Here is a 16790-nt window from a genome sequence, read left to right on the forward strand (position 1 = left end):
GAACACCAGTGATTGTACCAGTGTCAGTCTCTTTGAGAAAACATTCTAGACAAACATTATTTGTAACGTGCAGCAATAATAACAATAATGATACATTGCATTTGTACAATGACATCCATCTTGATGGATACCAAAGTGCTCTAAAATCTTAGAGATCTGTTTCTTTCATGTGGCTAAGCCAGACCTTGGATATTTGGATAATAAAGGTTACCATAGCTAGCAAAGAACTCCTAACTAGCAAATCTCTCTGACTTTGCTGATTTGTGTTCAAATACTTCTTGCCAAGGCTCACTTGTTTGTCATCTTCTGTCAAGAATTTCCCCTGGTGAACATTAATACTTAAAAACATTTAGCATCCAAATCTTCCAGAAATGGAGAAGGGACAGTTTGTACAGCACCACCTTGGTTCAGCTCAAAGTTTTAGCATAGTATGATTATTTTAATTGCTGCTCTCAGTGGTTATTCACAGCTTCGCTACTATGATATACAATGATCGTTGTTATTATTTTGACAATAATTATTGCTATTATTCAACTTAGTGCTTTAATTCTTGTTGCTTTAGTGTGAATTTTAAAATTAAAATTATAATAAAACTAATTGTAACATTAAATATAATTATAATAATAATAATAGTAGTAGTAGTAGTAGTAGTAGTAATAATCTACAGAGAATGATAGTTCATTAAAGAATCCTAATGTAGTCTCTTTTAATAAGGGTTCCTAACAATCCAAGAGACAACCATGCCCTCAACTTGTGATGAAGACATACCCAGATTTGCAAAGAATATAATAAGTTTTCAAATGCCGGTGACAAACTCCCATTAATTTCAACTATGTAACACTATTCTTTAATAATCTCAATCATTAATTACATTTGGAGAAGAAAAGGAATAACAATTGCGTTAATACATAAGGTGGTATGTATCTTCTGTAGGTGAATGAAGGAAGTTAATTATGTATTTCGTCTCCCATATTTAACTGTGTAAATGCTAGATGCTGAATCTAAGTTGGTCACATAGGCTCTTTCTTTTTACCATGGAGGCACAATCTCCTAAGAAAGCTCCTAAAGATACGTGAGCTGAAACACTTCTGAAGGTTTCTTCCTCTATAAATTTACTACAGATAGAGTCTAGGTATACATGGCTCATTTCTACTGAAGAAAAGTTATAGAAAACATCTGTAAAGTCTTGTCCTGAGTGACTGTATGCTTCCATGTGGACTTAAGAAGTGTATGTGTATAATTCTTTTACCTCATTTTTGGTTTACTGCTCAGAGGCAAATTAATATAAGAAGGTACATGTTCCCTGCACATCTCAGAAGTCCAAAGTATTTTATGGGCTAAGGCACTGAAATGAAGGGTTTCCAGCTAAAGTCAATGGAGTTGCAAATGAAGGAAGGGATCTCTACAGGTGATTGTCATCTGAAATAGCTATCTTCAATACCAACTTTCTTTCTTTTTCCATTAAAGTACTGCTCCAGACCACATTTGAGAGTGAATAGGACCAGACAATGTAGCAAAGCAACCTCAGTTGAAGGAATGAGAACATTTCAGTCTTTGTAACATTTGATCTTAGAGGGTATGATCAAGGCAAAAACCTCTTTGAAATAAATTTTATATGTGCACATCAGTATATCTACATCAGATAATGTGAAACAGAACAGAAATTTTTAAGATAAAACGCATGTGTTTCGACATAGGACAGAACTATAGAGTTTCATATGACTGGGTCCAGATGCAAAGCTGCTGTGTTTGTTTGATACTGCAGTCTTCCTTTTCAACTTGAGATGAGACCCAGTTTTGTTGTACCTTCAGTGTGCTTTCAGATCCAGGAAGGACCACACCTAATTTTGGTAAGGAATGGCTATACTCAATTTGCAGTTTTGAAGTGCGTAGGAACCTATCCTGCCAGGAGCACCAAGTAGCATGAACCAGCATCTACCAGTCACTCTACCAGCACTCAATTTCCTGTTTCACTTGCTGCATGTGCTTAAATTTAGAGGTTTTCAGAATCACAATAAATATCACTTGTTCCCAGATAGTTGAGAGCCTGTAGCTGAAATAACGGCTGAAATTTGCCCTATGTGTCGTTCCAGCTGCAGTCCTTCTGTCATGCAAAATGGGCACGAAGAAAGACAGAAGTTGCGAAACGTGAAAAGGAATAATTACATTTTCAGATCTAAAAATTACAGAAATATGAAAGGTTAAGTGAAGAAATATTATGGTTTTATACCTATATTAACCAGGCTTTAGAAACAGTGGAGAACAAAAAAAAACAAAACAAAACAAAAAAAAGACAAAAGAAAATAATTTCATTGGACAATCTTTGCTTTTCTGCTAACATTTTTGGATTCTAAATTTCAGTTCAATGTGTTATTCTTTCAGTTTAAGTCTAGAATGTGAAATGTAGAGTTTAGGTTAGTTAAATATACTGAAGCCTCCAAAACATCACTGACAGAGCTTCGAATGGAATTAACAAGTGCATGTACAAATCACATCTTATTATTCAGCAGATGAATTTTTGCAAGGTTGAATTTTCGGTTATCAAGGTTATCCATCTTTCTGCCTAGACTACTTGTGAGGGAGATATAGAGCCCCTATTCTCCAGGGATTTAAACTTTTCTGATGAAATGAACATCACTTCTAAACTCTACTAACATAAGAACGCTGCGATCTCAGATTATCTTGATGCACAGATGAGACTGAGATTACAAAACAGAAAAACCTCTTCTTCTGGCTGCACACAAGCACAAGGAATAAACCAATGTTGTCTGAAACTCACAACTCCATTTTGGAAGAAAACGTAATTTTAAAATAAAAGAAGAATGAATGTACATGTTTGTTCAGAGGCAAGGAATTTCAGCACTTCCTGCAGAAAGAACTCTATTGCTTTAGCAATCAATAGACTGTCATCCTAAGGTGACAGCTTAAAGTTAGAAACTTAAAAGCTTTGAGACCTCTGCATTAATTTGAGGGTCCCAGGCACACAGTTACCCAATGGGAAGCCTTGAAAAACTGAAAAGATGTCCAAAACTGTCAGGGAGAAACAACCACAGTACCTTACACTTGATTCATTTTCCTGTTATGTTTATGTGTTATGAATTCTGTCAGAAAAATTGAATTGAGTGATACTACTGTGATTTTACACAATTATATTTAAACTACATAATTGCTACAGCTAGATAAGCTGAACTGTGGATTGCCTTAGGATGCACCAGAGATGGGAGAAATCAAGCCTTTCAATAAAGTTATAAGAACCACATAGTCCAAGCTAAGATATTTGCATAGCCACTGATTTCTGTGAGTAAATAGGTTCCTTGCCTTTCTTCGATCATTAGTTCTAATTAGGTAAGTTTGAAAACCAACTACTGTAAGTTCTGCTAAAGTTATGAATGAAATAGAAAGCAGAGGAGCACTTTGTGGTTACTCAGCCTTGAGAGGAAAGAAATTTGTATGTTAGAAAATCCTACTTAAAGTTCTAAAGCACACAAGCAGGGCTCTGAGGGCTGCAGTGACCATGATACAGTTTAGAAAAGTGTTCTTCTAGCAGAAGTAGAGATGGTTAGCATTGTTCTCGTATTCAACTGAGGAAATACAGCTAAGGCGCAGGCTCGGCTGTCAGCTTCCAAACACAAATCTGTCGTGTGCAACATAGTAAGAGTATCTGGGGAAGCTTGTGCATGGAGCTCTTGTCCTGTGCTGGGTGACATCCCACTGAACAAGTTGGTCTCCAACAACAGCGTTATGAAGGAGATTGAGTCATTCCTCAGCGAAACTGATCTTAAAGAAATTACTGACAACAGGCCTTACTAATGTGCAATCAGTGTAATTATCAGATTTGCTTTTTGAACCATCTCACCAAACATCAAATCTTCCTTTAACTTTTACCGCAGACAGAATAAAATGAATTAATCACCTTTTAACTGTGTCTGGTGATAAGCATGAACTTACACAAAACTGACACATGAGAAAATTTAGAACATAGATAGTCTGACATCCTTCCTGTGTACTTTCCCCACAGCAAAGTTTATTAGAATGAGGCAGACGTGTTAGATGTCACTATACTTTTGGGGGACTGGTGACACAAGAATATATGTATAGACTGGTCTTCATGACTGAATGATCTACCACACCCTTGAGCAAACGCCAAGAACAGTACGAAATGGCCTATAACTTAAAATTTATCTTTTCTTCTCATACCCACATTCTTTACTCCTGGGAATCCTATTTAAGATCACAAAGCAGGTCTGCATGTAGTGAAAGTTTCATGAAGAAAGAAATTTCCATGAAAATAATGTTCTAGAATGATGTGATTCCAGAAATTGGTGGCTAGCATACTGATACCGCTAATGAAACACGTAGCTTTAAACGTTCTCTAGAAGCTAGAGATAATCCAGACCAGTTGTACTCTGAATCGTGTCACATAAACGTAGTAATATAGACAATTTCAACAAATAGGAAAGTCTTCAATGAAATAGATTTGTTCAGAGAGATCCAGAGCTGCTTATTGCTCAGATAGGTAAAAAGGCAATGTTCTAGCAAATACAGTGAAGGCCCAGGTCTAACAAGCTATTGCTTTCTTGGACAGCTTAGGAGAGGGTATTAACAGACAAGATTGATGCATTCTCTGCTGAAAGAATCCTGCACATCAGAAGTTAACCTGAAGAAAATACTCTTAGCTTTTCATCCAAAAGATTATTCAAATGCATATCCATTTTGCCCCAGATTCATTTTTAGGCACGTAGCTTATATGCTTAGCAAAATATACAATCATTTAAGTTCCTTTAAAAAGAAGATATTTAAAGGGCAGTTCAGTGTACTGAATCATCTTCTACAGGTCTTATCCTTTCTGTCTCTGTAGAAAGAGCTTAGATGATTTATTTAGATTAGACATCACTAGACAGATCTTGTTCAGACTCGACTAAACAAAGTCATCAGTCTACAACATTAAATACAGATGGAGGCCAGAGTAACAGTGTGTCTCTGTTAAACACTTAAATTCAAACTCTCAACTTGATGTTGATTGAAAAAGTCAGCTTGGGGACCAAGGTAAAACAGATATCCCCCTAAATGGCAAAACATGCCCATGAAAAATGCAGTGTAGATACCAGCATATAGGTTGTTCCTGCATATTGATATGCTTATACATATGTAGGTACTTAGATATGAGGGTTATGACCATGGGATATAATCATACTCACGTGCACCTGTAACACAATTCCTCTTAGTCAGTGAGGATACATATTGGTTAGAAATGTGCCTTTTGTTTCTCTGCTAAACTGATATAAAGTTTTAGCTGTAGTTAGACAAACACAATGACTTTACAGGAGCTACAGTGAGTGTAGAAGAACAAGGATGTGAAAACACAAAGAAAGCGTGCTGTGTTGTGAGTCTGCATGTGTCAATCACATCAACATTTTTCAAACAGAGAATGTTTCTGTGTGTCAGTGCAGGAGAGCGATAGATAGTTCCTATAACTACATACATGCAAGGAAATCTGCAATGAGCTAATGAGCAAAACCTGAGGGGCAAGTTTTTTGTGTATGGCAGAGCACTCAGGCATACAAACCCAGTATTTAGGGGGTATCTTGTTGCAAACAAAAGTAAGAACACCTGTATTAGTCCGTGAGCACAAGAGAGTGTGATCATTCCTGTGTACTCTATAGAAGAAGTAAGAAACAGTGCATGTGACAGAGGGAGATTCTTTGTATTTGTGTGTGTGCACGTTAACTTTTTTGCCCTAGGCAAGTTCAGCTCTTAGTTGGAAACTTGAGAAATTGACTTTACTGGGATTTGAAAGAGATCTCAGGTGAACTAAATTTGCCTGCTTTCTTTTCCCACTAGTGCAGCCGAAATGGATTCTCAGCCTAATAAGGTTTGACAAGACCTGGCACTGGAGGCAGGTGCCAAGGAATCCAACTAGTAGAAAGCATTAGAGACACCATGGGCACCAGAGGATAGAGGTGTTGCCATGGGAACAGAGTGAAAGATGCTCCATGGTGGCTGGTTAGGAGGTTTGTTTAAGAGGGAGCCAAGCAGCTGTAGCCTTGCTATCACCCTATGCTTGAACAATGGTAGGTAAATTCCAGCCTCCTCCCTGCTCTGCCAGGAGCTGAGGAATTTAATTCTACCTCCTTACGTGAATAATTCTGAAATCACTGACATTGCTGGCACCTTCTGAAAGGTATCTGCTGCAAAAGAATATGGCTGGTCCAGTACTCAAGGCTGTGAATGTCTGATCTGCAATGGGTGGTGGAGGGCATGGAAGATTTTTTTTTGAAGCATTTGAGGATATCTTTTAGTTACAAAGCTATCAGCTTCCTTTCCTCTGTCTTCCTCTCCCTCTCTCCTCTGCAACCTCTCCCCCTACACCCTGAAACATATGTGGCCCCTTCCAAGGAGCACTGCCAGACGAAGAAACCTTATTATGAAATCAAGAACTGCTCCAGGGGGATTTATAAAACTATTGTCCCTTCCAGAAAACAATCACAAGGACTTTTTATTGTTGTTTTCCTCTCTTCTTTACATCTGCAAATCTATAAAGATGGAAATAGAGTGTGAGGAAAGGAAAGGGGAACTTTTTTGTCTCCAAACCAAAATACCAGCTGAGCAGCTGCAATACTGTAATTATCATAATTTGCGTTTCAGTAATGTCTAGAATCCCCTGATAATGCCACATCTCCACTGTGCTAGGTGCAGTACATAATGAAATAGGAGACAATGGGTAGCCTGCAGTGCTTGAAAGGAAGATTAAAAAGAAAACAGCAACATAAAACTAAAAACTAAATCTGAAAATATGCAGCCTTATGCAGCATCGAAAAAGAGAGGCAGGAAAGTAATAAGGAAGAGATTGAGATTATTTATTAAAGAGTACTTAAAGAACATGTAGCAACATTAAGCAAAAACCAGGCTCTGGATACAACCTTTCATCCAAGTTGTCTCTTTTTGTCAGCAGCTAGAAGTGTCTCAGGTTAATGATCACATTACACATACATACATATCCATATGTCTATCCCTCTGTAAATGTGTGTGTGTGTTTCTGTCTACCTACCCATTTAGTTTCTGATAAATGTTGCCTTAACACTAATCACTGCCAGAGACAAGATAACTTTTGTTCAAACCAATGCAAATGTTCTTAATTAAATGATTGTAGCTTCTATTTATGAAGTCCTACTCAGTACCTCGTGTTGCCCTCATTTAAATAGATATTTGTGGGCATAGGATCCAGAAAGGCAAGACTTCAGTAGTAAGTAAACCATACAATTAAAGCATGATGCTGAGCTACCTATCTACACAGTTAAATGTAAAATTGAAGAGTTACTCTGAAGACAAAAGGGTATATGCACTATAAATAAAAAGTGTTTGTTCCTCAATACAGTTTATCTGGTTGAGATCTTTAAGCATGTTTTTGTTCCTTTGCTTGTTTTTTTACCATATTTAGCCCCTAAAGCCTTATGTGATTTCTATCTCCCGGTTGTCTTTATGTCTGCTATTAATGGACCCTACAGACTTAGCTTTCTCACGGGTTTCAATTGTCTGACCATAGGGACGATTTTTTGGATTAATGTTATCTTTAGGAAGGACATTTCCAATGATGTTTAAGGCAGGTAGTGTCTAGTATCTCTTAAACGTCAAAGAAAATAAATCATTTTTTTTTTAGCCTGAATGATGTACTGTAAAATTCTATTAATATGGGCAGCCAAACTTTCCCGTGTTAGCCAGATAAAGTAAATTGCCACTGTAGTGCCAGTACGCGCAAACCAGACTAAACAAAACCATGGTTGACATGGAGAAGGTGAATAGAAAACAATTTCTCATAGTCTTTTCCAACTTATCACACCCTAAATTAAATTCTCAATTATATTTTACATAATACAAAATTCAGAATTTATCTACACATAATATGCATGCAAGAATGAATTAATGAATGTTAAAATTCTGCATGGTTTCAAAAGACAAATAAATTAATGAAAGAATAATAGCTTTCAAGGTACTAAATACAAAGATGCTACCTCCCTCAAAAAAAATCCTGTAGTCCCTAATTTTCGGACGCCAGAAGTCTACTGTGGTAAAGTGCCATTCAATGACTGACATATTCTCATGTTCATTATCAGCCATCTACTGTTGACTGCTGTTGGAGACAGGATAAATGGGTGGTCTGACTTGGTAGAGCTGTCTTTATGTTAATTTTGTTTGTATGACCAACTACTATACACTGATTCAGAGCTTAAATACCGTTACTGTCATTATGCGTGGCTGCAGAGAAGTAGCAGATCTCACTGCAGACCCATGTTTATGAGCTTGGCAGTGGACAGCAGTTTCCAAATTTCTAAAGATTGGTTCTTCCATAGGAAATGCTGACCGATTCAGTCTCTTTTCTTGAAGAGTCCAGGTCACTGTTTTTTCTTGCAGACATCTAAATGTGATTGATTTGCTGACAGGATATGGTTATTTTTGATCATTGAAGTTCTCTCCACAAACATTAAGACACATCTCCCTAAAGGGGAAAATGGCCCAGACTCCTCTCATATCTCTGAGTGAACTTGTTGGATTAAAGTCGAAGTTAGCAAAATAAAGAAATGTTTCCCAGCATAAAAACCTGTAAAATAGTTTTAAAGTAAGATCAAGTTCTTTGCAAGTTGTTTCCTATATGTGTTTGCAGAGAAGAGAGGGGAGGGATGATTCAGAATAAGGTCTATAAAGAACTACTTGTTGCACTTTGGTAGTGGAGTCACTACTTCATTGCTATCCTAATGTGGTGACTCAGTGTCTGGGTTACAATTATTTACTGCTAAATAATGAATATGCCTGTATCTGTGATAACACGGAAAGGGTCTGGCTTCTATTTGGATTTTTTTTTTCTGGTTTTGGAAGCCCGATTCATTAAAATTTAAAATGACCTTTATGTAGTCAGTATTTCAAAAATAACAGAGAATTCATATCTCTAAAAAAAACCCCAAACAAACAAAAAAAGAAAAAAAGCTGATGCACTAAAATAACAATATAAATTCTCTTTTTTTTCCAAAATAAATTCCAGTTCGTTCATTCACTCTTTTTTCATTATTAGTCACTAAGGCTTGGCTCAGGATGATACAGGGCTACATGCAAGCTCTGAACTTCAATGACAGGTGCCTTTTACTTGCCAGACTGAAAAGACCATGAAAGGGATGTAAGCACATCATTTGCAGAAATAAAACACAGGTAATACAGCCTAGGAGTTGTTCAAAGAGCTTGACAATAGACCCAAACTCTCAGCAAAGAGGTTAAGGGATAAGTCCAGGATTTGTAATTAAGTTCTTGGTCAGAGAGATAACTATAGAGTTACGGTTATTTGTCCTTTGAAATAAATGAAATATAACCATTGACATCAATATCTATTCTATTTATTCTATTCAGTCTGTTTCTTCCATAGAAGTAATTAAAGAGTTTATTTAAATTAACCCACAACAAACATTTACTTAAATATGTTCTCAAAATCCTTTTTTTGAGTGTTTTTTTCCTTTTTAAAAGACATATAATTTGTAAAGGAGTATTGATAATATTTCTTAGCACAACTATATCTGTTTATGAATATTTAAACACAATCTATTTTCAGGCTGAGTCAGTAGTTACAATAACTGTCACTATTCCATCTCTCCTGACTTTTCTACAGCTTCAGTCACCACTACACTGGACACTCAGATGTTATTTCATCTGCATCTTCATGACCTGACAAACCAGGGAATTTGTATTCTTTTATGAAGCTGAAGTATGAAAAGACGAAAGATAATTGCTGAAGGACACACAAAGTCTGGGAAGAGTTGGAAATTGAATTCTTATTATCAATGCTCATCTTTGTGCCTTTATCCCCAAATGGTTCTTCATATGATCACAGAAGAACATGGCTCAAAGAGATGCCAAGAGGTCAGACAGGCTGACTCTATGGCCCAGGCATGTACCAAATTTGACTCCTCCTCTATTGTTTTGAGTTGACAGCTGTGAAACTATTCTGAAAGTCTTTCAAAGTTAGAAAACCCTCCATTTCCTTATGAAACTATATTCTGGCTCCTAACTAGCCACAGCATTGGAAAACTTTCTTAACTCATAGTTGATATCTTCCTTGCAGCAATTTAAATGAGCAACTTCTTGTCCTGCCTGTCATAAGAAGAAGAAGGGATTATTTCCAGATTTTGTGGAACTTTACAGTGCTATCACACCCCAAAGACATTTTTCTAAATCCTCTAATAATTTCTTCTTTCAAAGTCTTTACAGATGGTGAACATATTTCCTGAAGTCTGATACGGAATATCAGGTGAAAGATTCAGCTGAACTGTAAACTCTGGCCTTATAGAGAGAAAATCATCTACCTATCTGACATACTGCACTATGAGCAGATGCGGAAATTGTGAGAATTGTATATTTTTTTTTTCATGGTATTGGCACAAGCATTAGTTCTAATACATACTCTCATTTTTTTTATAGCATCATTTTTCATATTTCATACAATTTCTTGTCAGGGTACTAACTACAAATGGAGTATATTTTCCAACATGAAACATATCAAGTATTTTGACTATCTGTAAAAAAAAAAAAAGGGTATTTGAGGCAATCAAATCCCATTGTTAAAATTTTATCAAGACATAACAATTAGGTAAATGGAAAGGATGGAAACCTTAGCATATTGTTTCACTGTGTTTTTCTCTTATTTTTTTCTACTAGAAATCAGAGGTTTCTGAGAACAGAGCTTACAACTGGTTTTGTTTTTCATTCTGCTTCAGCTTGCTTATTTCTGTTCTTAAAAGAAAAACAACAACAAATACAAGGTTTCCTAGTGTTCATTTGTATGTGTTTTAATGAAACATTGGGAGCCAAGGGGGTATTCCAGGAACTTCTTCAGAGTCACAGCAGATAAATTTATTTGAAAGTAAATTCCAGGCATCCATTCAAAGCAACACTGTAAAAAGTACACAAGATTTCTTTGTCTTGTCCATTAGTCATCATTCATTGCAGACCTGATCCATTGAACCCAAAAAAGCTCTCTACAGAGGGAGCTGTACTCTAAGGACACGTTGCAGAGCTTATTTCTGGAGCTATGCTCTGCACATTTTCTTCTTATTTTCAGTATTCTCCACGCAGAACAGCTGGAGTGCTTCAGAGAAAGTGCACACTGAAGGAAGGCTCCTGGTTTACGTGGTTATCAGAGGAAGGAAGGAAAGAAGGAGAGGTTGTTTTGGTTTTTTTTTCTTTCCAGAAGTCTGACATAGATTTCGCTATTGCTATTGATTTTTGCTTGGGTTCATCCTAGCTAGCTATGGGAACCTAACTGAAATGCCTAAGTTAGAAGCACAGCCACAGTAGGCTGTCTCCATAATCAATGGAAAGAAATAGGTGCCTCTGGAAGGTGGATTGGCTCACCCAGGAACTGAGAAGCATTTATTTCTCTCCAGCGACAGTGGGAAGAACCTAAAGTAGTTGCATTCTTAGTTTAAATACCTCAGATATTTTATGTTATGTCAATTAAATCTGAGTCATTACATACAAGTTGCTTAGCAAAATAATGATGAGCTAAATACGATTCAAGACAGTATTTGAACTGTATTTTAACAAAACTATGGAGTTTTGAGCTAACTTTCTTCTCCTTGTTGGTTTTTGTTTGCATGTTACATTTCTCACCCAGAAATGTTTAATTTTTTGCCGTTTCCTCATAGCTTAAATAAAAGATTGGACAACTTGTTAAATTGTATGTGTATGTCAAATGAAAGTAAAACCTATTGAACTAACATGACCGACCTCTCCTTGAGTCTGCTGGGTTTGATTTACCTACTCTGGCAGATTTCAGCAGACAAATGAGAGTCAATGGGGCTTCCTATCACCCCCTCCAAAAGAGTCAGTTTTCAATATGACGTTATGGGAATCCAAGTGATCTCCCCAGATCTTCGCTGACCAAGATGGAATCAGAACCTCCCACTTCATGTTTTACTTTTATAATTTTATGCTCACTGTCACACAGTCTCAATCTTCTTCAGGCTTTTGGACGTTGCTGGAAAACTATGTCACAAATGACTGAAAAAAATTGTCATAAGCTTTTACTCCAGGATTCCATGGGAGAAAAACTAACCAAATAAAAAACCCTACAAAAACCCACATATTTCATTTATCCTTCCCAAAACTTCATAATTTTATAAAATTTAGAGATTTTTTTTCTGTTTATTTGTTAATTTCCTCCATTTATTGAAAGGATAAAAAAACCTCACTGCAAATTATGTTTTAAGAGATTTTTGATTTCTATTGAAAAATCAATAATGAAAAAATGTATACTCATATTATAGATGTGACTTTAAATATGGACAAATCACTGTTGAATTCTGTGTCTTGAAAATTTCACAGACTTCTGTGGGAACTTTGTGAATCTCTTCTACTTGAAATTCAAAAAGATTGTGTCTGCAGGGTGTATCGCTGACCCTGATGCGTTAGGAAGCTGCACATTCACACGTTTAAAATCATAGCCCAGAGTAACTCCCCAGCACTAAATGCAAGAAATGAGAACCAGAAAGCTGGAAAGCAACTTCTTTCCTCTCAAACACCCTCACTAGAAGCTGAGAATACCAAAGACGTGTTTTCTTTGTGGACATCCACCTGTCTCAGTGCAACCCATACTGTATGCAGGCTGCATTCATATATCATAGCAGTAGGCTTGGTGTGGACTGAACAGACAAAGTGAGGGAGAGGAAGGGGAGAGAGAGGATCTTAAGGTGGGAGGGGGGCTTTATCATTTGTTTCACATACTCTAGGCTCAATTAACACATCTTGAGGATTCTTATGACACTGCCAACAAGAATTAATGCAAAAGTTATGCATGTTAGCTTTTATCTCAATGGTGTTGCACGAGTCTGGCAAAGTTGAAAAGCTGCTAATTTAGTAGTCAGCAGTGTCAAATAAAATTTCTAAACTGTATGTCTATAAAAGAACATCTTTGCAATAAGGCATAGCAAATATGCTTGCAAAACAGTTCAGTCAGCAAACCTGTTTTAGGTTTTGAAATATTTGGCAATGACATTTATTAGAACGAAACCATAATATATCAGTGATATAAAGAGCTGTCTCTTCATCACTGGCGCTTTATTATAGGCACTAATTTTGTGCAAAATCCTTTAGATTCTTTGCAAAACACCTGCTGAACTTAAAGAAATATGGTTACTGCTTGTGCTGAGACAGATGTAGCTTAATCACATAATACTGAATTTGACTTTTCAGTGCTTCACAATAAATGAACTGAACATGCCAGTGCAGGAGATTTAAATCTTGTTCCAATTTGAATATTATGCTCACCGATTGGAGGGCCTGAGCTACAGCCAGCTTCCCCAGGTCTCCAACACTATGTGGAGTAATTTTAAGCCACTGTATCTCTACTTTGTGTTTTTTTTTAAGAAAAAAAAAAAGCGAATTAAATTAGCTCAAACAATATACTGAATGTTGAACTTCTCCTCTGTAGATTATTTTTCTTTTCTTCTCTGTTACTTCCTTGCCTGTTTCAATCTAGCCAGTTATTGACCTTTTCTTTAGCTATATTGTTTCCTTCAGGCACTGTTTGTCAGCATATTTTTATTTTTCTGGGATTGTTGAAGATTCTATTTAAAAGGAATTTTGCTCTGGACATAGCTATGATGAACATCTCAAGCCGAGAATGGAATAAGACAGGCCATTTTTTTACTTTATCAACTACATATGATTAGTTTTATATATTGATTGATTTGTGGTGGTAGGATAAGTAAATTTCTGAGAATTTCAGTCACCAGGTAGTGCCTAGATTGAGATTCAAACTTATTTTAGTCTTTTCTAACTTTCTCTTATATTTATGGATGATGGAGATTCTGGCAATATGTGCACACGTGCTATTGAGTTCAACAGTTTCATATGTTGTGACTCTGTACATGCTTGTAAAAGAGTGTCTAATAATCCAACTATACGATGTCTGTGTATAACAGAGAAGTACATAATACAGCATACAGCACACGCATATAAATGCACAAATATCGATTAACGTATTTACAGAATATGTATATTTCACTGTGCATAATTTTTGTCTCTCTCTATTGACTCTTATTTACACTGTAATGTTAAATAATAGTACTTTAATTTTACTTCTTCAGATAAGCTGTGTGCTTCATAAAAAAACATAAAACAATGAAACCTCATGAATATTTATATCAATGGCTACATAGCATTATAGTCATAATCTCTGGAACTGGTTCTTACCGGTTCAGAATTAATTATCAAGTTCAGTTTTAATTGCATTCTTCTAAATTACAGGGAAAAAAAAAAAAGGAAAAATCACCCATCATGAATTAGCTCACAAGTACTCTGCTGGGCCTGATGTGTCCGAGACTGCTTTCTGCAAACCCGTTCTTAATGTGTAATGATGAGCCAAAGACACATGATCCAAATGCTGTTTCTAAAACCATCTTACTTAAATGTTAGTGCTTCTACCACTTTTACGACAAAATAAAATTCCTATTTCTAGTTGCTGCAGCAAACACGTTGTATTGACTATTCCTTTAAATAACCTCTTTTTTTTCTCTTTAGCTGGTTTTGATATAGAATTGCAAGCTACTTTGACACAAAGTATGTTTCAGTAGTGTTGGCTGAAAAAATCTGTGGGAAAAACATCTATCCAGAGATAATCAGCTTGAGCTCTGTGCATCGACTGTCTTCTGCATTAAACTCTACAGGATCTTTTCACTCAAATATCTGAGATGTTTGATTTTCTTTACATTTAATTCATAACAAAACAATGAGCAAAAATCTTTATCAAATCCTTTGGTACAAAAGACAAAATATACTGACTTCCCAAGATTTTCGAGAGGATTCTCAGACAGAGGAAAAATCTGTGAACATGCATGCCCCCCAGCTCCTGGCCACCTCTTCAGGATGTATTCCATCTAATAAACTTTAAAGTTGTGTCCTCACCACTCCTTTTTATTTCCCTCTCCCCTTGCGACCATAACCGGGGTCACTGATTACCCCATCCTCAAACAAGACTACTAAGCAGCCTATAGCAATATCACACCACAAATTAGCTGAATTTCAACCATGTACTTTATCTTCTTATCTTCCTTCTGTCCAGAGAAGAAATATAGAGTCCTTCTTCCTTCATCAGCTGCGGCGTGCACACATGTAAGCATCAGTAAAAATCAAATGTTTTTTTCAGTTCTCCCTGGTTCAGTCATTCAAAGATCCTGTGGCCTGTTCCCCAGCTATGTAATCACAGAAAGTTTGCTACTCTCATCATTTCTTGCAGATAAAGGTCCTGACAGCACCTCAAGCTATAACCCTGTTCAGGCAGAGTAGGAAATAGAATCCAAAGTCTTGCAAATGATCTGAGACCAACTCCATCATTTAAAGAAAGCGGGGGGGGGGGGGCGAGGAGAGAAAAAAAAAAAAAAAGAAGAGTATAAAATAAAGCAGGAAACGTTCTGGATCTTTCCTTTCAAGTGTCTATTTACTTTCTAAAGTCAAATCCTACCCAAGAGGAGTCACACTCCCTCCTGGCAGAATACTGGGAAATTATATTTTTAAAGTATTAGCAACTATTTTTGGAGATAAAATAGGGATTTGTTCTCAGGATGTTCATGAGCCATTTCCCTCACTCAGCTACTCACTACGCAGGCAATGTAATCAGGTGCCTAATTCTAAGCATATGAGTAGCACGCTGATTTGATAAGGGCTGTTCTGGCATCCAGGATGCAGGTTGAATCCCTGCATGGAAAAAGGGTATAAATTATAAACAGCGGAGGAACCACTGGTCAGGTTTTAGTTTTAAGAAAATTTGAAGAAAGCTGAATATGAGTTTATATATATTCAGATCCCTACAGGGATGTCCAAAATAGCACTAATGCTGAAAGCATCACTGAACTTGTTGGAGACAAAGAAGGAGAAAAGCAAATCAGAGAAATAACTGAGAAATTGTTGGCAGATTCTACTGATCAGAAGAAGAAACCTAGAGAAAAGCCCCAAACTGGAGGTGTTCAAGGCCAGGTTGGATGAGGCTTTGGGCAACCTGGTGTAGTGGAGAATTTCCCTGCCCATGGCAGGGGGTTGGAACTAGATGATCTTTGAGGTCCCTTCCAACCCTAACCATTCTATGATTCTGTGATTCTAAACCATCAACCTAAACGTTTCAATTAAGTAGCATAAGAGACAGTCAAAAGACCCCTTATCCTGGAGTTAGTCTGGCATAAGACAGGTAGAAACAGCATTGGTATCTGGTTTCTACTCCGATCTAATGATCTGGAACAAAAAGGGCTATGAGTCTGACTTACTTATCCCCATCAAAAGCATGGCAACACTTTCTTCAAAACACCCTTTAATAAATTGACTTTTCCTTATTAGAATAATTTCTGTTTTTTTCCCCTAATTTTAGTTTACTCAGGCTGCTTATTTTTTTCAGATTACTGGCTGTTATTACAATGTAAGGTACTTTTCAGAGAAAGGTAGAAGTAGTCTTTACATTCTTGAAGAAACACTTGTTGCTCATGTAGCATAACAGGACTTTTTCTAAATACTTGAAATTCCCGGACACTACCACAGTAAAAAGGATAATCATAAAAATGGAAGGACAGGAAATAAAAATATTAAAGAAAGAGTGGAAGAAAAGTCCAGAGTAAAACTATATATGAAGTTGGATACAGGCAAGTTGTGTCTCAGGAAGAATCAATAAAGGCAATCATGTACAATCAACACTATGTGGATTTAAGTCACATGACTCTAAAGCTTAAAATAGAGATGCATTACAGCAGATGGCAGCTTGTAGAGGA

The sequence above is a fragment of the Tauraco erythrolophus genome, chromosome Z (genome assembly GCF_009769465.1).
Source record: "Tauraco erythrolophus isolate bTauEry1 chromosome Z, bTauEry1.pri, whole genome shotgun sequence".
In the NCBI taxonomy this organism is placed as follows: domain Eukaryota; kingdom Metazoa; phylum Chordata; class Aves; order Musophagiformes; family Musophagidae; genus Tauraco; species Tauraco erythrolophus.